The 26,786-nt window shown below is 49.5% G+C and overlaps 1 long non-coding RNA gene across 1 annotated transcript in view; it reads right to left on the bottom strand.

Moving 5' to 3' along the window:
* Positions 1-200: 200 nt before the first annotated feature.
* LOC140429492 (uncharacterized) overlaps positions 201-26,786 on the bottom strand; it is a 65,902-nt gene continuing 39,316 nt past the window's right edge. The window contains exons 2-3 of the long non-coding RNA XR_011949100.1: positions 11,116-11,243; positions 201-365 (exon numbers count right to left, since the gene is read on the bottom strand). This is a non-coding gene — a long non-coding RNA (uncharacterized lncRNA). The remainder of the gene's footprint in view (positions 366-11,115; positions 11,244-26,786) is intronic.

Below are 26,786 nucleotides of genomic sequence, written 5' to 3' on the forward strand. Positions count from 1 at the left end.
CGCTAAATACGTTGATTAATGTTAATCATTCTTTTACATGCATATCACTCAAAACATATTGTAATTTTCCTAAGCAAATACAGTTGTTTATTACGATAATAAATTGACATCAGAACATTTGTTCAGTGGAATTTTGGACCAGCCGCCCCCGCCCCCCGCCCCTGCCGAACGCAGCCTGGCTGCAGCCCATTTATGTCCAAATGACGTCACATACTGATCCCAACACGATACCTGCCTCCAGTACATGCAGTGGCAGTATCTGAGTTGATGTGTCTCTGAGTGACAGGGCCCCTTCATTAGTGTTCTGCTATTACTCTCTCCTCCTCCTGGGGTTCCTATGGCTGCAGGTGTCCGTTCGTGCCTGTCTGGAAGCATAAATCAGAAGAGGGAAGTTTGTGTGAGGGAAGGAGAGTTTTTTTCCTATTCATTCGTCCTTCAATGTTAACTCTGTTTCTCGCCCCACAGATACTACCAAGGCCTACTGAATAGTTCCTGACTTTTTTTCACATTTCCAGCTTTTGTAAGAATGTCAGTGATTATGCAGCATTGTGTTTGGGTGATGTTACAGAACAGCTGGAGTTATGTCGAGGTAGAGGAAGTGATTACCAAGCAGGCAGCGTTAGTGGGTGTTGTGAGGATGGAATAGATGTTAGGCATGAATTGCAAGTGCCAGGGAGTGTTGTTGGGTGCGGTGCCTTGAGCAGCTTGAGAGGTTGGGAGGTGCGTTGGGTGGGAGATGTTATGTGAAGATGCAGGCACTGACCCTGTCCACCCGCATAAGGCCATTAAACTTGCTTTGGCACTGCTTCCAAACTCCGAGAATTGACCTTTCCGGCCACCTTTGCCCTACTCCTCAGGGTGGCCCTTCAGGGCTGCCTCCTGGTCCCCACACAACCACTCTCCTCCTGCCCATGTCTCCCACTAAATCCTCCAGCACCACATCAGTCACTCTGGAACCCTCTCTTTTCTGTGGAGGTCCTTATTCCGTGTTTTACATCCCAGCAATATTATTTAGTGGTGCTTCCTTTTATGTGGGACAGACTGCCTTTAAGAAAATGCAGGCTGAACCATGTGCTCATGCGTAATGCAGTTCAGCCCCACACTGGGTGCAGAGACAACCAGCAGCTTTAACATCCAGTAATCAGGTAAAATAAGGTGAGAGCACCAAGCTCGCGTGCTGTCATCCGAACCAGAAGGCCGGGTCGCAAACCCAATCCCTACACCCCAAAAATCAGGGCAAACGAGCATTTAGCCTTGTGTACTAGGATCTCTTGTTACTTCTTGGACAAGTTTATTTTGCGCAGTGTAACATGCTGCCCCAAAGCAACAGCTGAGTGCAGCACAGCAGGTGTTCACAGGGATGAAAATGAATGTTACCATATTTCAAATCTGAACACAAAATCTTCTCACAATGACACACAAGTCAGAAAGAAATGCAACATAAATTAATGTTGGTGTCTCGCGGCCACAGCAGTTTGTTTTTCAAATTGTTACATAAAACCAATGGCTATGGATTTTCAGGACTGTGTAGCAAATCTTGCTGCTGTAACCACATTAGAGGAGTTATTTCAAACAACAAAGAACAATACTGCACAGGAACAGGCCCTTCGGCCCTCCAAGCCTGTGCCGATCACGTGTCCTATCTAGACCAACCGCCTGCACCCATCTGTTCATGTGTCTATCTAGATAAGTCATAAAGGTCACTAACATATCTGCCTCAACCACCTCACTTGGCAGTGCATTCCAGGCCACCACCACCCTTTGTGTAAAAATACTTCCCCCACATATCTCCACTGAACCTATCCCCCCTCACCTTAAATTTGTGCCCTCTTGTAACTGTTATTTACACCCTGGGAAAAAGCCTGCAACTATTCACCCGATCTATACCTCTAACAATTTTGTAAACTTCTATCAGGTTGCCCCCAACCTCTGTCTTTCTAGGGAGAAGAATCCCAGTTTATTCAATCTTTCCTCATAGCTAAATACCCTCCAAACCAGACAACATCCTGGTAAACCTTTTCTGTACTCTCTCCAAAGCCTCCACATCCTTCTAGTAGTGTGGTGACCAGAATTGGACATAGTATTCCAAATGTGGCCTAACCAACGTTCTATATAACTACGAAAGAGAAAATGCTGGAAAATCTCAGCAGGTCTGGCAGCATCTGTAGGGAGAGAAAAGAGCTAATGTTTCGAGTCCAATGACTCTTTGTCAAAGTTCTATATAACTAACATGATTTGCAAACTTTTATACTCGACACCCGGTCTGATGCTTTCTTTACCACCTTTCCCACCTGTGCTGCCACTTTTAAGGATCTGTGAACCTACACACCCAGATCTCTCTGTGTGTCTATGCTCCTGATGGTTCTGCCACTTATTTATAGCTCCCACCTGAATGGGACCTACCAAAATGCATTACCTCATATTTGTCCGGGTTAAATTCCATCTGCCATTTCTCCACCCAATTTTGTAGCCTATCTATATCCTGCTGTATTCTCTGACAATCTTCATCACTATCCGCAACTCCAGCAATCTTAGTATCATCCGCAAACTTGCTAATCAGACCAGCTACATTTTCTTACAAGTTATTAATATATATTACAAACAGCAGAGGTCCCAGTACTGATCCCTGCAGAACACCACTAGTTACAGATCTCCATTCAGAAAACCACCACTGCTACCCTCTGTACTCTATGACCAAGCCAGTTCTGAATCCATCCAGCTAGTTCCCCCGTGACCCCGTGTGATTTAATCTTTTGCACCAGCCTGACATGAGGGACCTTGTCAAATGCTTTACTAAAGTCCATGTGGACAACATCCACAGCCCTTCCCTCGTCAATCATTTTTGTCACCTCCTTAAAAAACTCAATTAAATTAGTGAGACATGACCTCCCTCGTACAAAACCATGCTGTCCGTCACTAATACGACTATTCACTTTCAAATGTGCATAGATCGTGGGTGGGATTCTCCGAACCGGCCAGATTGGCAGTGCCCCCCCCCCCCCCCGGCAATTCTACGGGCCCCGATGGGCCGAGTGGCGGTCAGTTTCTGGCCAGTCCCACCGGCGTGGATTGGACATAATCCCACACGGCGGGACTGGTCTGGTAGGCCGGCTAGTGCAGTCATCGGGAGGGCGCAGGGGGATCCAGCCCCGGGGGCGGGGGGGGGGGGGGCCACGGTGGCCTGGCCCGCGATCGGGGCCCACCGAGCTGCAGGCGAGCCTGTGCCATGGGAGCATTCCTTCCTTCCGTGTCGGCCTCTGTAGGGCTCTGCCATGGCCAACGCGGAGAAGACACCCCCCCTACGCATGCGGTAGAATACGCCGGCCGGTCTGCGCATGCGCGGAACCACGCCGGCGGTTCTGCGCATGCGCTAACACGCGCCAGCCCTTTGGCGCCGGTTGGCGCGGCGCCAATCCCTCCGCTGCCGGTCTAGCCCCAGAAATGCAGAGGATTCCACAACTTCCGGTCGGCCCGACGCCGAAGTGGTTCACGGTGCTTTTTATGCCGGCGTCAGGCCATTGCGGGGATTCGGGAGAATCTCGCTGCCTATCTCTGGGAATCTTTTCCAACAATTTCACTATCACTGATGTCAAGCTCACTGGCCTATAATTACCCAAGTTATCCTTGAAACCCTTCTTAAATAATGGTACAACATTGGCTGTCCTCCAATCCTCTGGGACCTCATCTGCGGCCAATGAGGAAACAAAGATTTCTGTTCGAGTCACTATGATTTAATCTCATGTCTCAGTAATCTGGGATAGATGCCATCTGGCCCTGGGATTTGTCTACCTTAATGCTTTTTAACACACATAACACTTCCTCATAATAATGACTTGTTCTAAAGTGTTTACATATCCCTCTGAGACACCACCAATGAATGTGTTCCTCTCCTTTGTGAATACCGATGCAGAGCATTCATTAAGGATCTCACACACTTCTTTTTTTTTTTAATAATCTGTATTGTCACAAGCAGGCTTACATTGGAATGAAGATACTGTGAAAAGCCCCTGGGTGCCACATTCCGGCACCTGTTCAGGTACACAGAGGGAGAATTGAGAATGTCCAAATTACCTAACAGGGACTGTGGGAGGAAACCCACGCAGCCACAGGGAGAACGTGTAAACTCCGCACAGACAAATCAAACCTTTTTTTAGCCACGTGTTCAGCTGCACTCTCTCCCTGTTCCTAGCCTCGCTTGCACATGGCACAGGGGGTAATCCTGATATTACTACCCTCGGGGTCCTGCTTTTTAATCTTCTTCCTAACTCCCTAAATTGCCGTTGCAGGACCTCGCTACTCTTTCTACCTATGCCATTCGTGCCTGTGTGGACAATGACCTCTGTCGGATTTCCCTCCCGTTTTAGGATGCTTTGCACCCGCTCAGAAACATCCAAGACCCTGGCACCAGGGAGACAAACTACCATCCTGGAGTCCCTTTCACGGTCACAGAAGCACCTATCTGTGCCCCTGACTATTGAATCCCCTACCACTATTGCTTTGCTACGCTTTGTAGTCCCCGTCTGTGCGGCAGGGCTAGTCGTGGTACCTTCGCTCTGGCCACTGCTGCTGCTGTTCCCTGATGGACCTGCCCCCTCATCAGTATCCAAAATGGCATATGTGTTAGATAGGGGGACAGCCATAGGTGACCCCTGCATTGTCTGCCTACCCCGTCTGGCGGTCACCCTTCTATCTTCCTGTACTTTGGCTGTGACCACATCGCTGTAGCTATTATCTAAACAATTTCAGCTAATTGTGTGCTCCTCAGTGCTTCCAGCTGCTGCTCTAACCGATCCATGCGTTCAGTGAGCTTCTGAAACTGAATGCACTTCCCTCAGATGCAGTCCTCAGGGATACTCAAGTGTCCATGGTGCCCCACATCCTGCAGGATTAGCACACAACCCCGCCAATTGACCTCTCTCTCCCTCTATTGGTTGTTAGGTCCATCAGCTTACTATTGATATGTTTAACACAGGTGGAAGAAGAATTTCCATTCACAGGCAAAGAAGGGGAGTTATTTGAAATATTCACCACCAAGCCAGGGATCAACCCTGGTTCAATGAAGAGTGCAGGAGGGCATGCCAGGAACAGCACCAGGCAATCCTAAAAATGAGGTGTCAATTTGGTGAAGCTATAATAGGACTATTTGCATGCCAAACAGCAGAAGCTGCAAGTAAAACAGAGATAAGCAGTTCTAAAACCAACGGATCAGATCTAAGCCCTGCAGTCCTGCCACATCCATTCGTGAAATATAGTGAACAATGAAACAGCTCAGTGGAGGAGGATGCTCCACAAATATTCACAATCCTAATGATGAAGGAGCCCAGCACATCAGTGCAAAAGATAAGGCTGAAGCATTCACAACAATCTTCAGCCAGAAGCACTGAGTAGATGATCCATCTCAGTCTCCTCCAGAGGTCCCCAACATCATAGATGTAAGTCGTCAAACAATTAGATTTACTCCACATGATATCGAGGAGCGGTTGACAGTACTGGATACTGCAAAGGCTATGGGCAATATTCCGGCAATAGTGTGATGATTGGATGATTTTATGAAAATTGAATTATGAATGTATTGGGCAATTTAAGGGTTAAAAGCCTGGGAATAGAAAGTGTTTGACTGCAATGATCATGTTTTCTCCCCCAGTAATTCTGCTCTACAGGGCCTGGGTGGTTTTAGCAGCCAGCAGGCAAAATTGACGAAGGAATGTGTTTTTCAGTCTGGATTAATGCATCGTGGTTTCCTTTGTGAAGTCCCTGGAAATTTTTTGTTTTTAGTTGGGGAGATGCAGCCATTGCTGAGTGGGGACAAGGAAGGCAGAGAGATATTTTGAGAAGCTGTGGAGAGATAGAGAGAGAGATTTTGCCGAACGCTTTTAGAAGTAAAGTCTGATGTGGCAACTCTTGTTTTGACCACAGGAAAAAGCAGTTTACTTTCCCAGTAAAATAGTTTTAAAATGAAGTAATAAGATTTTAAAATGGAACAGTCGTGTCTGAAGATCAGGAACAGGCTGAAACAACCCAGCTGAAGCAGCCATTTGAAGATATTCAGCCAGAATCTGAAGGGGTTCCAACAAGAGCCAGAATAGGGGGTGAAATTCTCCGTTATCGGCGCAAAAAACGGTGCAAATCCGACCTGCGTCACGCCGCAAAAATCGTCGCGAAGTCTCCGGCCCGAAATGGGCTAGCAGCGAAGTGACGGGATCCGCGCTTGCTCACGTGGTTCACGCCGTGCAGCGTTATACACGCCGCACGGTGTGACGGCTCATAAGGACGCGCTGCTCCCCCCCACCCGACCGGAACACCCGACCGCAACACCCGACTGGATGGCTGGCCGCCGCTCAGCCCCGAGGTTCCAGTCACGGGATGTGGAGGCGCTCCTGGACGCAGTGGAGCAGAGGAGGGAGGCCCTGTATCCTGGGCACGGCCGCAGAGTTGCCCCACGCCACAGCCGGCATCTATGGAGGGAGGTGGCAGAGGCCGTCACCGCTGTGGCCCTGACACCACGGACAGGCACCCAGTGCCACAAGAAGGTGAACGACCTTGTCAGAGCAGGCAGGGTGAGCCTCCCCCCCCCCGCCCGATATCCATATCCCCCATATCCCCATATCTCTTTGTAGTATATATAAATGATTTGGAGGAAAATGTAACTGGTCTGATTAGTAAGTTTGCAGACGACACAAAGGTTGGTGGAATTGCGGATAGCGATGAGGACTGTCTGAGGATACAGCAGGATTTAGATTGTCTGGAGACTTGGGTGGAGAGATGGCAGATGGAGTTTAACCTGGACAAATGTGAGGTAATGCATTTTGGAAGGGCTAATGCAGGTAGGGAATATACAGTGAATGGTAGAACCCTCAAGAGTATTGAAAGTCAAAGAGATCTAGGAGTACAGGTCCACAGATCACTGAAAGGGGCTACACAGGTGGAGAAGGTAGTCAAGAAGGCATACGGCATGCTTGCCTTCATTGGCCGGGGCATTGAGTATAAGAATTTTCAAGTCATGTTGCAGCTGTATAGAACCTTAGTTAGGCCACACTTGGAGTATAGTGTTCAATTCTGGTCGCCACACTACCAGAAGGATGTGGAGGCTTTAGAGAGGGTGCAGAAGAGATTTACCAGAATGTTGCCTGGTATGGAGGGCATAAGCTATGAGGAGCGATTGAATAAACTCGGTTTGTTCTCACTGGAACGAAGGAGGTTGAGGGGCGACCTGATAGAGGTATACAAAATTATGAGGGGCATAGACAGAGTGGATAGTCAGAGGCTTTTCCCCAGGGTAGAGGGGTCAATTACTAGGGGGCATAGGTTTAAGGTGAGAGGGGCAAAGTTTAGAGTAGATGTACGAGGCAAGTTTTTTACGCAGAGGGTAGTGGGTGCCTGGAACTCACTACCGGAGGAGGTAGTGGAGGCAGGGACGATAGGGACATTTAAGGGGCATCTTGACAAATATATGAATAGGATGGGAATAGAAGGATACGGACCCAGGAAGTGTAGAAGATTGTAGTTTAGTCGGGCAGTATGGTCGGCACGGGCTTGGAGGGCCGAAGGGCCTGTTCCTGTGCTGTACTTTTCTTTGTTCTTTGTTCTTTGTTCTTATCCCCCCTCCCCCATATCCCCCCTCCCCCATACCCCCATATCACCCCCTCCCACATATCCCCCCTCCCCCATATCCCCCATGTCCCCCTCCCCCATATCCCCCCTCCCCCATATCCCCCATATCCCCCCTCCCCCATATCCCCATCCCATATCCCCCATATCCCCCTCCCCCATATCCCCCCTCCCCCATATCCCCATATCCCCCCTCCCCACATCCCACCTCCCCATATCCCCCCTCCCCATATCCCCCCTCCCCATATTCCCCTCCCCCATATTCCCCTCCCCATATCCCCCTCCCCATATCCCCCTCCCCCATATCCCCCATATCCCCCTCCCCATATCCCCCTCCCCATAGCACCCCTCCCCCATATCCCCCCTCCCCCATATCCCCCTCCCCCATATCACCCCTCCCCACATCCCCCCTCCCCCATATCCCCCCTCCCCATATCCCCCCTCCCCCATATCCCCCCTCCCCCATATCCCCCCTCCCCATATCCCCCTCCCCATATCCCCCTCCCCATTTCCCCCCCCCCATTTCCCCCCTCCCCATATCCCCCATATCCCCCCTCCCCATATCCCCCCTCCCCCATATCGCCCCTCCCCCATATCCCCCCTCCCCCATATCCCCGATATCCCCCCTCCCCCATATCCCCCCTCCCCCATATCCACCTTCCGCCATTTCCCCAAGTGAATCCAGCCCTAACCTTAACCTCTGCATACACGCGCAACCGATGGCGTGCATTCATATACCTGTCTAAAACTGTTGCCTTTTACCCCTGCCACCCCCCCCTCCCCCCCGCCACAGGAGAAACGCGCACACAACACCAAGGAGCATGTGAGGTCTGAAGGAGGCCCGCTGATGAGAGGCCACTGACCGTACACGAGGAAAGGGCCCTGGAACTGGCTGGCGGACCTGAGGACCGGGAGGTTGCTGATGCAGAGGTCGGGGGCGTACTAGCAAGTGAGCCACCAACAGCCCGTCCCCATATCCCCCCTCCCCTATATCCCTCTCCCCCATATCACCTGATCACTGCCTGCGTGTCTAACCATGCATGCTTCATTGTGTATCGCAGGAGCAAACGTCGAGGCACCCATCCCCGCAGATGCAGACCGCCCGCAGGATGCCCCTCGGAGGCCACGGGAGACGGAGAGACCTGGAGCAACAGGGAGACGACGCCCCCGTCACGTGCGGGTGCGACGACGCAGGCGTGTGCCACCCAGCGATGAGAGGGGCAGCCACAGGCCCCCGTCACAGCCGAGCCAGGACACTACTACCCAGGACACCACTACCCAGGACACCACTACCCAGGACACCCCTACCCAGGACACCCCTACCCGGGACAGCACGACCCAGGAAGACGAAATACCGGACAGTGACACAGAGTGGATGGGTGGAGACGAACCCCCACCACAAAGTGCCATGGACACAGAGTGGGACGAAGAGCACGACACAACGCCACTGCTGTCACCAACACCCTCCACCATCGCAGAAACACTCACCTCGGTTGGGCACTTTAGTGATGAGGCGTCTGGTAGACTCACTGTTGCGCACAACACAGCCGTCCCGGTACAGCAGGTGGAGGTAGGAGCCGCAGGGGGGCCGGGCAGTCGGAGGGCAGCCCAGCCCAAGCGGACATCTGCCGCCCAGATGTATCCCGGGTTCCTGGAGTTACCACACCCACCCATAGATCCGATGCAACCACCGACCCGGAGACGAGCGAAGAGGGTGACGGCCGGCTTGCGGCGGCTTCTGTCGCAGGTGGAGGAGTCCACCCGCGTCCAGGAGCTGGGAGTGGTGCCGGTCATACGTGCCACCCAGGCCGACACCGCACGGGTGGCGTCCGCGGTGGAGGCAATGGGTGCGACGGTGTCAGACATGGGGAACGGTTTGCGAGGCCTGGGGCTTTCCGTGCAGGCGGCGTCTGTGGCCCAGGACATGGCTGCCCTCTCACAGGAGGCCATGAGCCAGTGCCAGCGCCAGATTGCAGAGGCGCTCAACGCCATGGCCCAGTCTCAGCAGGCCATGGCCCAGTCTCAGCAGGCCATAGCCCTGTCTCAGCAGGCCATAGCCCAGTCTCAGCAGGCCATGGCCCAGTCTCAGCAGGCACGGACCCCCCATCCTCCTCCCCGGCACGGACCCCATCCTCCTCCCCGGCACGGACCCCCCCCATCCTCCTCCCCGGCACGGGCCCCCCATCCTTCTCCCCGGCACGGGCCCCCCATCTTCCTCCCCGGCACGGGCCCCCCATCCTCCTCCCCGGCACGGGCCCCCCATCCTCCTCCCCGGCACGGACCCCCCCATCCTCCTCCCCGGCACGGACCCCCCATCCCCCACCCCGGCACTGACCCCCCTCCCGGCACTCCCCCGGAGCCCAGCCCACTCTAACCACCCGCCCCACCGCACACACACACACACAACCCTAGACACACCTCTCCCCACACATTCAGACTGCGGCCACGCCATTGCCTGCCCAGAGCCAACCCCCTAGGCCCTCACCCACCTCCACGCTGGTCGGCGTGAACCTGGAGCACAGGTTGACGCCGATTAAAAGGAGGTTTGATTTACATCGACGTGAACGGTCATCACGTCGACGGGACTTCGGCCCATCCGGACGGGAGAATATCGGCAGGCCCAAAATCGGCTGCCTTGCGCCCACCCGTGCCATTCTCCGACGTCTGCGGCGCCATTAACGCCCCGCCGACTTTTCTCCCTTCGGAGACTTCGGCAGCCGGCGGGGGCGGGATTCACGGCGGCCAACGGCCATTCTCCAACCCGCTGGGGGGTCGGAGAATGACGCCCAGGTTCTGTAACACAAGTATAACTTTATGCCATGCTGGTTTAAGCAGGATTGGGAGCTGTATGCTTATTTTCTGGCTGTTTAATGCAAAATTGAGTCATAGTGTTAAGGTGCAAGTGTAAGCTGTTCTTTTCTGGTGTGAAGTTAAAAAAGTTTAATATTGCAGTCACAATAAATTTTAGTTTTAAAAATAACAAAGCTCTATTTCTTCATGAAATCACTCCTGGAGTGAATCATTCATTCTGCACCATCTTACAAATAAAATAAAGTATTTGGGTTTTGGCCCAGTACCCTAGCTACTGTTGGGGTCTGGGATCGTAATAATAGTGCTGAAGATTTGTGCTCCAGAACTTGCTGCGTTCTGAGCCACGCTGTTCTAGTACGCCTATAACACGAGCATTTACCCGGCAATGTGGAAAATCCAATGCGGCCAATTACCGCCCCATCAATCTACTCTTGATCATCAGCAAAATGAAGGAAAGGGTTATCATCAGTGCTGTCAAACGGCACGTACTCAGCAATAATCTACTTACAGATGCTCACTTTGGCTTCTGCCAAGGTCACTCAGCTCCTGACCCCATTACAGCCTGGGTTCCAACAAGGACAAAAGAGCTGAATGCCAGAGGTGAGGTGATAGCGACAGCCCTTGACATCAATGCAGCATTTGACCGAGTAGCAAAACTAGCGTCAATGGGAATCGATGGAAAACATAGATTCATACCTGGCTCAAAGGAAGATAGTTGTGGTAGTTGGAGTCAATCATCTCAGCTCCAAGACATCATTGCAGGAGTTCCTCCGGGTAGTATCCTGGGCCCAACCATCTTCAGCTGCTTCATCAATGACTGCCTTCTATCATAAGATCAGAATTGGTGATGTTCACTAATGACTGTACAATGTTCAGCAATATGCGTGACTCCTCAGATAATGAAGCAGTTCATGTCCAAATGCAGCAAGACCCGGACAATATCCAGGCTTGGGCTGACAAGTGGCAATAACATTTGTGTCACACAAGTAGCAGGCAATGACCATCTCCAACAAGAGAGGACCTAACCATCGCCCCTTGACATTCAATGACATTATTATTGAATCAACCACTTTCAAAATCCTGGGGGTTACCATTGACCACCAACTGAAGTAGATTAGTCATATAATCCAACAACGCTCAAGAAGCTTGACACTATCCAGGACAAAGTAGCCCACTTGATAGCTTCCACAAACATTCAATCTCTAAATCACTGACGAACAGTGGCAGCCGTGTGTATCATCTACAAGATGCACTGCAGTAACTCAACATGGTACATGTGGCAGCATCTTCCAAACCCACGACCATGACCATCTAGAAGGACAAGAGCAGCAGATACCTGGGAACACCAGTACCTGGCTTCTCCTCCAAGTCATTCACCATCCTGACTTAGGAATATACAGCCATCCTTCACTGCCACTGGGTCAACATCCCAGAGCTCCCTCCCTAACAGCACTGTGGGTGTACCTACACCTCGAGGACCGCAGAGGTTCAAGAAGGCAGCTCACCACCACCTTCTGAAGGGCAACGAGGGATGGTCAATAAATGCTGGCCTAACCAGCGATGCCCATATCCTGTAAATTAATAAAAAAGACAACCATTTAGCTTACAGAATTAAAGTGATGTCAATGTTTTTTATTTACAGCATTTGAAATGGTTGAATGTAACAAAATCAAACAGTTTGATTTGGTCTGTTGATGAATTACATGATGATACAACATTAATAATGCGGATGTCATTCACAGACTGGAGATGAAAGCTGGGTGAAAGTAGGGTTAGGAGTAAGCAGATGGAGTCGTTCAATCCAGCATAAATAGATTACAGGCAATTACATCCAAGTTCTTTTCTTCAATATCTCCTGTAATTAATCAAGTTATTTGCGGAAAAGGTTCTTTAGCAACCTTCTCTAAGGTTCCCTTAATGTTGAAGTTATCTTGTTTGTCTTCTCATTTTTTAAAACACTCATTTTTTAAAATTGTGACTCAGTATCCGAGGTGACCTAACATATTCGTAGACAAAGACCTTAGTATCTAGATTCACAATTCTCAACCGAAATGTAGCTGACTTACAATAATTCAAACACTGCTAAAAGCAGTAAATATGCAGATAAGGGATTCAAGTCAGGATCTTCCTAAACCAGCCAGACAGCCGACGAGCGGTTTTGAGATTGATGCTAAATGCCAGATACAGAAGTATATTTAATACTTTATTAATGACATGTGAGAGCTTTTAGCATCATATTTAACTATGCACTGGTTGACATTTTTCGATGATAGGCATGAATAAACAAAAGCTTTTGGAGGGTCGTTATTCAAACCACCATAACAAGATGACATGAGTTCCACATGGGAACTAGAGCTATCAAATTTCATTTTTCTCCCATGCCCTTGAATATCTTAAATGTAAATTTTATTGAATGCCCTGCTAAATATTTTGATTGATTCAACTTCAGTATCTACTTAGGCTAGTGCTGCAGAGTTCTTTGCATTTTATCCTATCTACCCTCTCAAACCCTTGAGATTCTTCCACCCTTACCTTTATTTCCTATTTCAGGTAATGCGACCCTAGTTTTGTCAAGTCTTGCATTGTGATGATTATTCCTTTTACATGCTACCACATTTTCTATGTCGTCAGTAGCACTGCTACCTCACGGTGCTGAGGACCCAGGTTCGATCCCGTACTTGGGTCACTGTCCGTGTGGAGTTTGCACATTCTCCCCGTGTCTGCGTGGGTTTCACCCCCACAAACCAAAGATGCGCAGGTTAGGTGGATTGGCCAAACTAAATTGCCCTTAATTGGAAAAAAAAATAACTGGGTACTCTAAATTTATAGAAGAAAAAGGTTTTCCACAATGGCTTTCCCAAAACTGCATTTGGTACTCCGACTGTGAACTAACCATCATCCTAGGTAGGTTTATCACCTCCTTGCTCTTATTTTAATGCAACCATGTTTAAAATTCTGAATGTGAGTTGGTGTCAGCTTTTTTTCCCCGCCTGCACTCCAGCTTTTAAATGTTTATTTTCGGTTCTTTGGCAGGATTTTCCAGCACGCCCACCCCCCCCCCCCCCACGCGGAGTGTTTTCCGGCAACGGAAGAAGTTCACCATTGTCTGCTGTCGGGATATTTTAGTCCCGCCAAAGTCTACAGCATTTTAAGGGACTCTCGCTTTCCACCACTGAGGAACCCACCATGGAGTTTCGTCTTCGGATGGATTGGAAGATCCCACTGACAGGAAAGGCTGACAAGTCCCACCCATTGAATATATTCAAGACAGAGATTAATAGATTTCTGGATATGAAAGATATAAAGGGTTATGGGGATAGCGGGGGGAAATGGCATTAAAAGTGTCATGATATTCAAACACACACATCATGATAGACACACCAACAGACAAATCAGAACACACACCACCACAACCAATCACAGAAAGATATAAAAGCACAAACACGAGACCTGGTGGTCAGTATTAGCTGGAGAGGAGGACCAGGACAGACCTGCTACACGACACACTCAGGGAGACAGCACGTGCAGAGTATCCAGAACGAACTGTATTATAAGAGTTAAAATAAAATAGAGTTGTACCACATACAACTGTGTTGGCTCATCTGTGCACCAGAGCACCCAACACCACATGGTACAGGAGTGGATCGATACCTGCCGGCATACCTCAGTGTACACAGACAACCAGCAGTGCCCAGGCAAAATGATAGAGCTCCCGGTTCCGCAGCCACTCCAGTGCTACGGCGATCTCCGCGAAAACTGGCGGTGATTCCGGCAAGTGTTCGAATTGTTCCTGGTGGCAGCTGAACTCCAAGACCTGGATGATAGCGAAAAAATTGAATTTCTCCTCACCATCGCCGGTGCAAGGGCAAGAGAAATATTCACAAGGTTCAGGTTCTTCAGGAGGCAGCAAAGGTACGATTACCAGGCAGTCCTGGACAAATTCTCCAAGTACTGTGAAGAAAACGCAATCCAATCGGCAAGTAAAGGTAAGAAAAGCGGCAGTACTCACCTCGTGGCTGGGATCCCGGAGCCCGAATTCCCAGAGGCCGAAATCCCGGGCCTGAGAGAGGGCTGGGTCGAGGTCGGCGGCCATCTTGCTATAGGTATCACGCTTGCACAGTTGCGCGAGCAGTGCGCAGAACCGGAAGTTTCGTTTGCGCATGCGCGAGATGCTGCGCATGCGCAGTCAAGAAAACGGCCATCGGTCAAGGAACAGCGATCTGAGCATGCGCAGTCGCTTCCTACGTGCTACATACCGAGCGTCAGGATGTCAGAGGCCCCAGACCGCACCAATTTAAAGGGGAAACGTCCCAAATCCAATTTAAAAGGGAAACGTCCCAAATCAAAAAAACAAAAATCTGTTAAAGCTGTAAAACAACCTTCCCTCACCTGGAATGACAGCACATTGCCGCAAATTGACCCAGGAGATGAATTTGACCTCCGAAGAACCCTCCGACAAGCAGTTACCTACGCACAAGCCGATGATTCCGACCTCGAATACTTCGATGACGATCTTTACAGTGTTTCCGGACCTCGCGAGCCCAATGATAGCTCCGTGGTCCTATACGACTATGACTCGGACGAACCTTTCGTGTTGCACATTGGCGGCCCCCACATTGAATCCGACGCAGATGCGGATTCATTTTTCGGATTTGAGGATCTTCAATCCAGCAGATATGACGTCCCAACTTATCAGTACCAGATGATGCTGCAGCCTGACATTAACAGACAGGGAGCGCTGCAAGCACACGGAGAGCGCCCTGCTGCCACACAGAGCGTGGTCCACGTCCCGCTCAACGTTCCCGACTCTATGAAAGAAGACATGCAAGACTCCAGAGCGCAGTCCTCGCATGAACCAGAAGTGACTCCAGTGTCACAAGCCTCCACAGCAAGCTCATGGACAGACTCCACAATTGCAGAAACGCAAGACTCCAGAGCGCAGTCCTTGCACGAACAAGAAGTGACTCCAGTGTCACAAGCCTCCACAGAGAGCTCGTGGACAGCCTCCACGATAGAAGCAACGCAAGACTCCAGAGCGCAGTCCTTGCATGAACAAGAAGTGACTCCAGAGTCACAAGCCTCCACAGGGAGCTCGTGGACAGCCTCCACAATAGAAGCAACGCAAGACTCCAGAGCGCAGTCATTGCACGAACAAGAAGTGACTCCAGTGTCACAAGCCTCCACAGAGAGCTCGTGGACAGCCTCCACGATAGAAGCAACGCAAGACTCCAATGTGCGGTCCTTGCAGGAACAAGACCATGAGGGTCTAGCAACCTCTCCTGACCAACCAGCGGCAGACGATGCAAGTCTGCCATGCTCATGTGAACAGCAAGAAGGCTATAACAGCCTACCATGCTCCACTACACAGCAGCATGACCATGACGGTCTCTCATGCTACAATGAAGGGCACAGCGCTGAAGACTGTTCAAGCCCAACTGAAGACAAGCCAATGGTATCGCCTCTTCCAAGCCCAAAGAAAAAAGGTTTATGCGCTGACCTTCAGGATCATTATAGCCGAACAGAGATTCATAATGCTGCACGGTCACAGAAGGATGCTGAGGATTTGCTAAAGAAATTAATTGAATGTTTAACTTGCAAGGAGCAGACTGAGAATTGCCAGTGTTTTAGTACGGATCGAAAAAATGGACAAGACATTGATCCTCAGGTAATGGAAATAACACAACCTGAATCATATCTACAGCAGGGACAAATGTCTCCCTTCAACACAACGCCGCAAAGTCCCAACTTCGGAGACCAGCAGTTAGTCAGTAATGACTCTTCAAACCTTGCGGGGAACATTAATTGCATTGAACCTATACACACTCCACTGATAAATGAGCAGAACATTGGAGCAAGAATCCTGAGGACACCGACATCGAGTAGCCAGATAACGAATTTAAAACCCGCAGCAGTTTCAAGTGAACCAAGTGTGTTTTCCACTAATGGTGAAGATGCAGATAAGGTCGACCCGATTATCCATTGTACCACACTAACCCCAGTGATTAAGCAGTTATGTATGGGGAGTATAATGTGGGCAATTGAGAACAGTAAAAGAGAGACTGTGACCATGCCAGTCCCAGCAAAATCAGACCCAGAGACCATGAAGGCATGTACATTAGACAAAGATACATATGAGGTATCTGAGAAGAAAAGTGAAATGGAATGTTCTTTGGAAAATAGTACAATGTCGATAGAAACATTGGATCCTATATTCGAGACCATACATATGGGAGAATTTGGGGGTAATAAACAAGGTTCTGCAATGTCTGGGGGAAGATTTTAAATTCCAAAGAAGAAAAGCCCAAATGAAGGACAACGGCAAGACAATGACAGTCCACCGACATGGTGTGCACCACCAGATGAAAACTCTGACAATTTACCCAACCCTAGTGAACAGCAAGTTGCTAATGAGGATCTATCCACGGGATGTGAGACGAGTGATGACAGCATCCCACTTCCCATGCAAAAGGTGCAAGGTGACAGACCTCGCCTAGTGCGTACCGAGACACTCGACGATCACGGTGGGACCACTGACGACTGCGGTGGCGGCGCACCGCTTCCACCCTCGATGGCTCGAGCCTCTCCACTGGTTGGTGCATTCCTGCATGTTCCGACTCCAGAAGTGCAGCTTCAGGGAATCTCGGCTGCCTCCAGTGAACCTGTTGGGACTCCGGACGGGGAGCATCGACGGAAGGCAGACCGGACTCCAGATGGGGAGCAGCCAAACGCCGACTCTGATTCGCGCACGCCAGACCTTGCTCCGGACGGGCGGTGTCGCGGCCTCGGTGATGGCACGCTCAGGGTGACGGCGGATGCCACGGCGACAGGGAATGGATCGCGTGGCAGTCCCACTGGGTCGGCAGTGGCGACCAGCACCGGCGGTCCAAGACGGACACACCAATTCGCGCCATCGCCAGACGTTGATGCGAGCAACAATTCTCTCTCCAAGGCGACATGCTTCGACGTTTCTCTGCGGAGTCGCCCTTCTGGCACAGCAGGTGGCCGGAACCAGCGTGCACGGTCTCGGCCAACTTCCACATCTGGCACAGTCATCGCCTTGCATGATATTAGTGATGGTGCTACTTCGATGGCAACGACCCATCGGCTACAAGATGCCGTCCACCACAAACATAAAAAGTAAAAAGACTCCACCTTGTTCGTGGCATGCAGGGCGGATGGATTGGTGCGTAGGCGCAATCAGCGAGCTTTGCGCCGCCTTCCACGCTCGCAACTGAACCGTACGCACACGCCGGATCCTCCACTGGTTCCCAAGGATGACTTCGTGGAGATGCCACGGATCATGCCCCTTCCATCGCCACCAGAACCAAACCACAGCCAAGGCAACACTAACAAAGGTGTTGAATGTTATATTTGCACGAATGAAAAACCAAGCACTGCACGAAGTACAACAAATGGAAAAGTAGAGACTTCGGCAACAGCATCACCTCCAACAGTCCAAGGTGAACCAGTGTGAACCCAAATCTCCACAGCTGAACCGGCTTGAGGACCAGCCTATTCTTGAGGCGGTCACCCATTAGACTGGACTTATAACGCTGTTCATACGTTCAAAAAGTCAAACACTTCTGTATTATAACCTGTTGTTGTTTATCGTTCCAGATATTGTCTGACCGGACCACTGTTCAAGTTGGTTTTTTTTTTCTCGCATTCATGTTTTGTTATGGTACAACCTTGTTAGTGTGACGCACCCGACATCGCCCCATGTAAATAGTTACGTCATATACACACGCTGTACACAACACACGCACACACTCTTAGATGCACTCACGACACGATTATATTCATAACCACGTAGGCACATATCTTTGTAAAAAGGGGGGATGTCATGATATTCAAACACACACATCATGATAGACACACCAACAGACAAATCAGAACACACACCACCACAACCAATCACAGAAAGATATAAAAGCACAAACACGAGACCTGGTGGTCAGTATTAGCTGGAGAGGAGGACCAGGACAGACCTGCTACACGACACACTCAGGGAGACAGCACGTGCAGAGTATCCAGAATGAACTGTATTATAAGAGTTAAAATAAAATAGAGTTGTACCACATATAACTGTGTTGGCTCATCTGTGCGCCAGAGCACCCAACACCACAAAAAGTAGAGCATCAGCCATGATCTTATTGAATGACTCAAGTGGACAAATGGCCAATCCTGTTGTATGTTCCTATTTAAACGTCACAGCTGAGTCTTCGCTCTCCTGAGAAATTTGCTGCTTAGATTACATTTCCATTCGCTGTTCTTTTTCTCAATACACACTGATGAATATAACAATTTAAATGTGACGAACGGAGGCAAACCTTCCCTCATGGTGCAGTTTCTCCATGTCATTTAGTTAACATATTAACACTTCTGTCTTTGCTAGACCTGTCACAGTCCTAAATCAATCTACGCTGGTTACAAAGGGGTGATGCAATCAGTGATTGAGGAAGGAAGTCAGAGTCATTTGTAGAACCAGATATTGCCAAACAGGGTGGAAATCTGAAAGGTGAAGGAGCAACCCAAGAACGACATGAGGGAAGGAGCACAAGACAGAAGCAGATGGCAGCGCTAAAATGAATCGGGCAAGGTAGAATAATTAGGTTACCAAAAGTGAAAAGGTTTTTGAAGTTGTATGAGATCATCAAGTATTTAAAAGAGACAATATAAAGCATTGATGAAACACCAGTTAGAGATTATTAAATATAGAGAGACCCGGGCATTGCAAAGCGTTTAGTGCAGGTTAATAGGAATGGTGATAAATAAACTGTGAAAGGAGGTTTGGGGAGATCCAACTTGAATGGAGCAATCCAAAAAGGAAGAGAAAGGTAAGCAGAACAATTATAGATCAGTTAACCCATATTAATTGCAGGCAAATTCCTCGAATTTATAATTCAAGATATCATTTAGCAAACATTTATAAATATGAGGGATAAGCAAAAATTTGTCAGCATAGATTTGTAAAAGCCAAATTTTATTTCACAAATGTGACTGGACTTTTTTTTTGGTTATAAATTTAGCATACCCAATTCATTTTTTCCAATTAAGGGGCAATGTAACGTGGCCAATCCACCTGCCCTGCAGTTTGTGGGGAAGAAACCCACGCAAACACGGGGAGAATTGCAAACTCCACACAGACACTGACACAGAGCCGGGATCAAGCCTGGGACCTCGGCGCCGTGAGGCAGCAGTGCTACCCATTGTGCCACCGTGCTGCCCAACTGGACATTTTTGAAGCAAATGATTGTATAAAGTCCAAGCAGTGGTACGAACGGATTTTCAGAAGGCATTTGGCAATAGGCTTGTTGCAAGTGAAAAACACATAAACTGTAAAAAGAGAAAACATAGCATGTTAGTTAGGCTGGAAAAATAGATAACGTTATTGAGCGCTGCTTGAATGAAGAAAGATCAGAGAAGATTTTTCCGAGGCGTTAGTACCAAATTCCATTTATGGATGTTGGCACTGGTAGCATAATGTAATTATTTATGGAAGGCAGAAAAAGCAGCATTTGTCAAACAGTGGAGCAGACTGTAAGAGATTTAAAAAGAACACTGGCAGAGGCAGAGGCGATAGAATTTAACTGTGAGACATGAGACATTTTAGAAGGAAAACAAAGAATGGAAATAAACTCAAGGGACAGGAGTGAACTAAAAACCAAGAGCTCCACGTATGTAATTACCTGACAATGAGACTCGAGGTAGACAGAGCCATAAAAAAGGCTAATAACATTTTGGATTTAATTAAGAGGGACATATTTTATAAAAGAAAGATCAGATAATAAATTTGAATAAGACAATGGATAGGCCCAGGAATACGAAGTACAGCTTTAAACCTCCCACTACGGAAATGGAATTTAAGCCGGGAAAAGAAATATGGAATCATCAGATAAAACCAGGAACATTATGAGGGCATGTTTAAAATACTGGGATTTTTCCAGTAAAGGTTAAGGGGAGATATTCAAAAGCTCACTTTTCAATTATAAAAGGTCTTGATCAGGTGAAAAGAGAAGGGGTTATTTCATCATTGCGTGGGGAGGCAATGACAAGGGGTCATCGGTTTAAAAGAGGTTAGGAGAGCTTTATTCAAGCAGAGGTGTGTTCAGGCAGAGGATCCTTGGCCTTGTGGAATGGATCTGACAGAGATTGCTATTTTTAAGCAAAAAATGTGCATTTTGAAAAAGCTGAAACAGAGGAAGAGAGAGGTATAGGAAGAATGGTAGGCAAGCTTAAGCTTGCTCTAGAAAGCAGATTTGATGGATCTATAGACCCCTCTCTGTATTGTAATCATCTACAGTATTAAATTCTTCGTAAGCAAACTGAAAAGATCCAGGGACATGCTTATGCAGTAAGGAAATCACAATTGACACTAAGATCCTTTCGTTTGCAAGATTTCTTCAACCCATCCATGTCCATTAGATTAGCAGGGCATCATCTTCGCTGTGTTAATGTTGCAATGTATTTGGAATTATCACAAAACTATTTCTACATCAAAATTAGTTTTGCCAGCTCCCTGAATGGGCTGATCAAGTAAATACCTTGTGAATCGCACAGATGATGATTTAGTTCAAGATCACAGTGATGACATGGTGAAATAGATTGGGCGGGATTCTCCGTTTCAAAAATTTGACACCAGGACTGAGTCGGCGGGCTTCTACAACAACTAAATTGGTGCCTGTTGCAGAGCAATTCAGAATCCATTAATGGGCTAGCACCGGTGCCACAAAGAACATAATCGATTCCAGTGAAAAATGGTGTCCGATTCGCCGGGGTCAGGATTGCCACTCGAAAGGCTGACAAGCTGCAGCCACATATAAGCACAGCACTCCAGACACACACTCATCCCAGCCAACAGAGAGATGGCAGCACAGAGAGCGGGTTTGCAGACACCGAGCTAGAGACCCTGCTGGACGCCGTGGAGCGGCGGGCAACCCTGTTCCTCAGAGCGGGAAGAAGGCTGCCATCCGCCACCATACACTGGGCCTGGGCGCAGGTGGCAGACACTGGGCCTGGGCGCAGGTGGCAGACACTGGGCCTGGGCGCAGGTGGCAGACACTGGGCCTGGGCACAGGTGGCAGAGGCAGTGAGAGCCGTGGCCCCACCACCAGGACCGGAGAGCAGTGCCGGAAAAAGCTGCACAAACTCCTCAGGACAGCCAGGGTGAGTAAGTAGCACTGTGCCCCTGGCACCAAGCCCCGTCCCACACACCCGTAAACACCCCTCCCCCGCCCGGAGGGTGAATGAACCCCAACCACCAACAGTGTGTCTGTCCCCACCCTGCACCAGATGCCAGCATCCATACTGGCCTCCATGGCCGGGAGCCCTGGCCACAAAGGCCACCAGCTGCCCACCCCCTGTCCTGCCAGTGACTCACACTGTGCACAGTCTTCCTCCGCAGAAGAAGGCAGCCCACAACCGCCAAGAGAGAGAATACCGTAGGGGGATCGCTGGACCTAGGGCCCTCAGCGCAGCAGCGGGCACTGTACCCGGTCTCTGGGCCCGGACAGGGCAGTCATCGAGGTGGAGGGCGCATCGGGCAACCAATTGAGACCCCGTTCAGTTGCGGTTTCCCATGACATGCGTGGCACCACCGTACCCGCACAAAGGGAGGTCCCATCAATAATGGAGATGCAGTCTCAGAGCCAGGGACTACATGAGGGGCTGTCAGCAACCATCCAGTCTGCAGGGACAGAGGTGGTGCCGACGATGCATGCCACCCAGGCCAACACTCCACGGCTGACATCTGCAGTGGAGGCCTTGGGGGCAAAGGTATCGGCCATGGGATAGGATGTCCAAGGCCTGGGGCACTCTGTGCGGGCGGTGGCCAAGGCATAGGACAGGGCTGCCCTATCTCAGGCAGCTATGTACCAGAGCCACCTGGACATTGCAGCGGCGCTCCAGAGCTCGGCCCAGTCAGTTATGGCTGAGGGCTTTGTCGGCATTGCCCGGGCGCTGGCTGACCTGAGCCGCCCCCGGAGGGAGGTGGCACAGTCGCTGAGTGATGCGGCACAGGCCCAGAGAGAGGTGGCCCAGTACCTGTGCTCCATGGTTGTGAGCATGGAGACCCTGGTTGAGACGAGAGCGGTCCTTTAGGATTGGCAGCGCCAGGTGGCAGGGCAGCACCCGGAGTTTGCTCCAGTCGCCACCACCCCTGATATGCTGTCTGGGGATCCACCTCGACGTAACGTTAGGATCCATTAGGCCAGAAAGATACACACCAGTTCAGATGGCACGGGTGCAGCACATAGGTTGGCGTTAGGGGCTAGGGCACAAACCATTAAAGCGATATTCACATTTTATTTGTAAAATAAACACCTGGACACAAAAGTTCCAACCTCCCTCAGTCCTCTGTCAGCAGGATGTGAGGGATGGGCTGGGCTGGCTGCAGAGGGGCGCTGGAGGAGAAAGGGGAAGATGGGAGGATGGTGGAGGTGGTCACAGACCAGGGCCCCCAGGTCGGACCCCGCACATCGCCCTGGAACCTCACTCCTCCCCTCCCTCTCACCCAACCACCCCCATCCCCTGCAGCCCAACCCCACCTCCACCACCCAAGGGTTCAGTGAAACCATGTGATGGAATGGCCAGCTTTCATGCAGGGATCACCCAGGTGGATGGCGGAAAGAGTTACCACAGAGTCAGACGTTGTCAAACGACGCAGAGCACCAGAGCTCATTGCAGAGCAGTTTATCCTCCATCCCTCATCCCATGGACCAGACCTGTTATTATTGCCAACCCAGGGCCCCCCACCTGGAGGTAGGAATCCCGGAGGGGATTTCAAGGGTTAGTGGGGCTGATGTAGGACGGGTGGTCATGGGAAGGGGGGGTCGGCTGGGGGTGGGATGGGATGTTCGTGCCATTGGCTAGGCCCCCTAGTCAGTGGATCTGGAGGTGATTAGAGTGTCCCATGCGTGCTGGCCCAGCTACATCCTCCTCATTGGATGAAGCCTGGCAATCATGCCCCTCCTCCAGATGTCGCCCATCTGCTGAGCGATATTGTGGAGGTCTCAACATGCCACAACGACGTGGAAGACTCTGCTAACGATATACTGGAGGGCACCTCCAGAGCGGTCCAGGCACCTGAACCTCATCTTCAGGATGCCAAAGCACTGCTGGATCATACCCCTGGCGGCATGGGTGTCGTTGTAGCGGATCTCCGTGTCGGTCTGTGGCCTCCGGATAGGTGTCATCAGCCACGACCTCAGCGGATAACCTCTGTCCCCAAAGAGCCAACTCCTCACTTGGGGGTGCACCTCGAGGGTGCAAGGAACTGTCAAGTGTGTCAGAATGAATGCGTCGTGCACACTGCCCAGTATCTGGCGCAAATGCGCATGATGTGCAGCTCATGGGTCACACACCAGCTGCACGTTCATCGAGTGGGACCCATTTTGGTTTGTGAAGACCGGCTTGTCATGGGCCGGTGCTTGTAGGGGGACAGGCATCTCGTCGATCACTCCCTGGACCTGGGCATACGGGCAATGGCAGCAAATCCCGTTGCCTAGGCATCCTGGTGGGCTCGGTCCACATTGAATTTGATAGATTGTGCCGAGCAGGCACACATAGCCATTGTTGCAGCACGGATGCACCTGTGCATCGAGCGCTGTGAGATTCCGGACATGTCCCCACTCGAGGGGTTTGAAGGGGTGGAGTTGGGGTGCCACCCCGGCACCACGGCCCATTCCCTTGGTGACCCTCCGCTATTACCCCTGGCTCTGGCAGAAGCCTCTCCTCCCTTGCTGCCCAGTCACGTTTCCTGGTTCCAGCGTCGCTGAACAAAGAATCCCGCCCCTTGAGCTTTGACAGAGAGTCATCCAGACTCAAAACATTCGCTCCCATCTCTCTCAAATGCTGTCAAAGCTGCTGATCCATTATTTTCTGTTTTTGTTGTGGTGAAATATTACTTTATTTTGTTGCATACATTATTAATCATGTGCATTATGCATTAGTCTATATTGTAATAAATTACAAAATAAACCAATGATTAAAGGATGAATATGTTACCTGCATCTAACAAGGAATTTATACCATTTTTGTCTCTATAAAACATGTGCATCACAAGCCATGAGTAAGGCAAAACGCCAGCCTTCCATAAGAAAGCTTCATTTTGCTACATAGAGAGCTGCGATTTATAAAACCTTCGTCAACACTAAACTTCCACTATGATAGAATAACAAGATCAACTAGAAATTACTGTTGTCAATATTAGCAGAAAAATGCCAAAATGCTTTCAGAACATAATCCATTATTCACTCTATTCTTTAACCCTTCAAAAAAAACAAGTTGATGTCAGCATTAACACAATGGATAGAGAAATTATACGAATGAAATTGTCTCTTTCCAATTAATTTTGTTTTGCATACTTGTACAAGGATGCCACTGTGGACACATGTGTTCTAAGGGTTTAGGGACTGAGGATAAAGCACAGCACACTGGATAAGAGACTCTTATAAAGTACTTTACAAGATAAAAAATGGAGAGACTGCCTCCATAATGGCTTACATTTTATTTTGAACTAGAAATTATATTTTATTCATAATCAATAGAGGACCAGGAATGTTACACAAATTATTATTCTCGACAGCTAAACCATATCTTGTGCCTCCGAAGGTACCATCATAGTGATTCCTGAGAAATGGGATGAAGCCAAGGCAAAGGAAGAAAGGGTGATATCATTGACAACATGCAATGCCATTCAATGTAAGCGATGAAAAATAATTATTTTAATGCATTTACTCACAATAAGAGAGAGCACCACAGTAAAGGCAAAAATGTGTAGTTAACTTTGGCACAGTGGTTAGCATTGCTGCCTCACAGCGCCAGACACCCGGGTTCAATTCCGACCTTGGGTAACTGTGTGTGTGTGGAGTTTGCACGCTCTCCACGCATCTGCGTGGGTTTCCTCCGGGTGCTCCGGTTTCCTCCCACGGTCCAAGGATATGCAGGTTAGGTGGACTGGCCATGGTAATTACCTTAATGTCCAAAAAAAGGTGAGGCCAAACGGCCTCCTGCATTGTGGGGATTCTATGATTGGCTCAGATTTTGTGGGAAGCATAATGATGAGACTAGCACGTTATTAAAGTATCGATCAGACATCACCTTCTGGTGTCTGAGGGCAGCACGGTGGCGCAGAGGTTAGCACTGCTGCCTCACGACGCCGAGGTCCCAGGTTCGATCCCGGCTCTGGATCACTGTCCATGTGGAGTTTGCACATTCTCCCCGTGTTTGCGTGGGTTTCGCCCCCACAACCCAAAGATGTGCAGAGTAGGTGGATTGGCCACGTTAAATTGCCCCTTAATTGGATAAAATGAATTGGGGACTCTAAACTTTAAAAAATTACTTGGTGTCTGCACATGCAATTAAATTCAGTAATCAGGAAGTTGCTGCCCAAATTGCCCTTCTCCCCTACAGGCTTTGATATACCAGTGCCTCACCAAATGATTCATCATTCGCATCCCTGCAACAGTGTGAGGTTGTGGTGCTTCCCTACTAACTTCCCTAACAGTGAGGTTTGTCCAATTCAAATGCAAATGAATTATTATCAACTTCTCTGGCACTGAAAATGTTACAAATATGGAGCCTTATTCCTTAATGTTTTAATTATTGCTGGATTTTTAGACAGTAAGATTAGAACTCAGTAAAATTGGTACTCCCACAGGGCCACAGCCTGAGTTCAGTGACACAGCACCCAGAGTATCACTGGTGGTTGTTCCAATGATTGAATTGGTCTGGCTGCCAGACTATCTGAGGACGTTTGACGATCAAGGGCCTTGATTACATGAAGAGTGAAAATTCACAGAAGAGAACAGTCAGCAGATTTAGAATGTGATCCATTTCGTGAGCTCCTTTTGTCGTAGTACATCGCTTGGTGCAAGGAAAAAACTTGCATGCACAGCTGAATATTCAGGTTATGCCATATTAGATGAATGTTTAATGCATGGTGTCCTCAATGCTGCCTTAAAAGACAAAGACGCCGTCGCTACCCTTTCAAGGGATCCTCATGTCTCCCAGCAACCATCCTTCGAGACGGGCTGGAGCCACAATCAGCCTTGGCACTTGTGACTGGCACAGTATGTAGGCATCATGGGAGGTGCCAGGGTACCTTGCACAAACCTGTTAGAATATGGATTTTGTAGTCACAAACTATCTGAACATTCATGAAGTGAAATTCCTTCCTCTTGACAGTCATATGGCTGGCTGGCGCCCTGATGACCACATGGGTGCAATCAAAGGTACCCTGGATCTGGGAGAAGTGTGCAATGGCAGCCTCTGGCCCGCCTAGCCTGGCTGACTTGATCCGTCCTGAAATGGATGAATGTTCTCACCCGCTTGAACAGAGCGTCAGCCAGCAGCTTGATACAACTGTG

The sequence above is a fragment of the Scyliorhinus torazame genome, chromosome 1, assembly GCF_047496885.1.
Source record: "Scyliorhinus torazame isolate Kashiwa2021f chromosome 1, sScyTor2.1, whole genome shotgun sequence".
Lineage (NCBI taxonomy): Eukaryota > Metazoa > Chordata > Chondrichthyes > Carcharhiniformes > Scyliorhinidae > Scyliorhinus > Scyliorhinus torazame.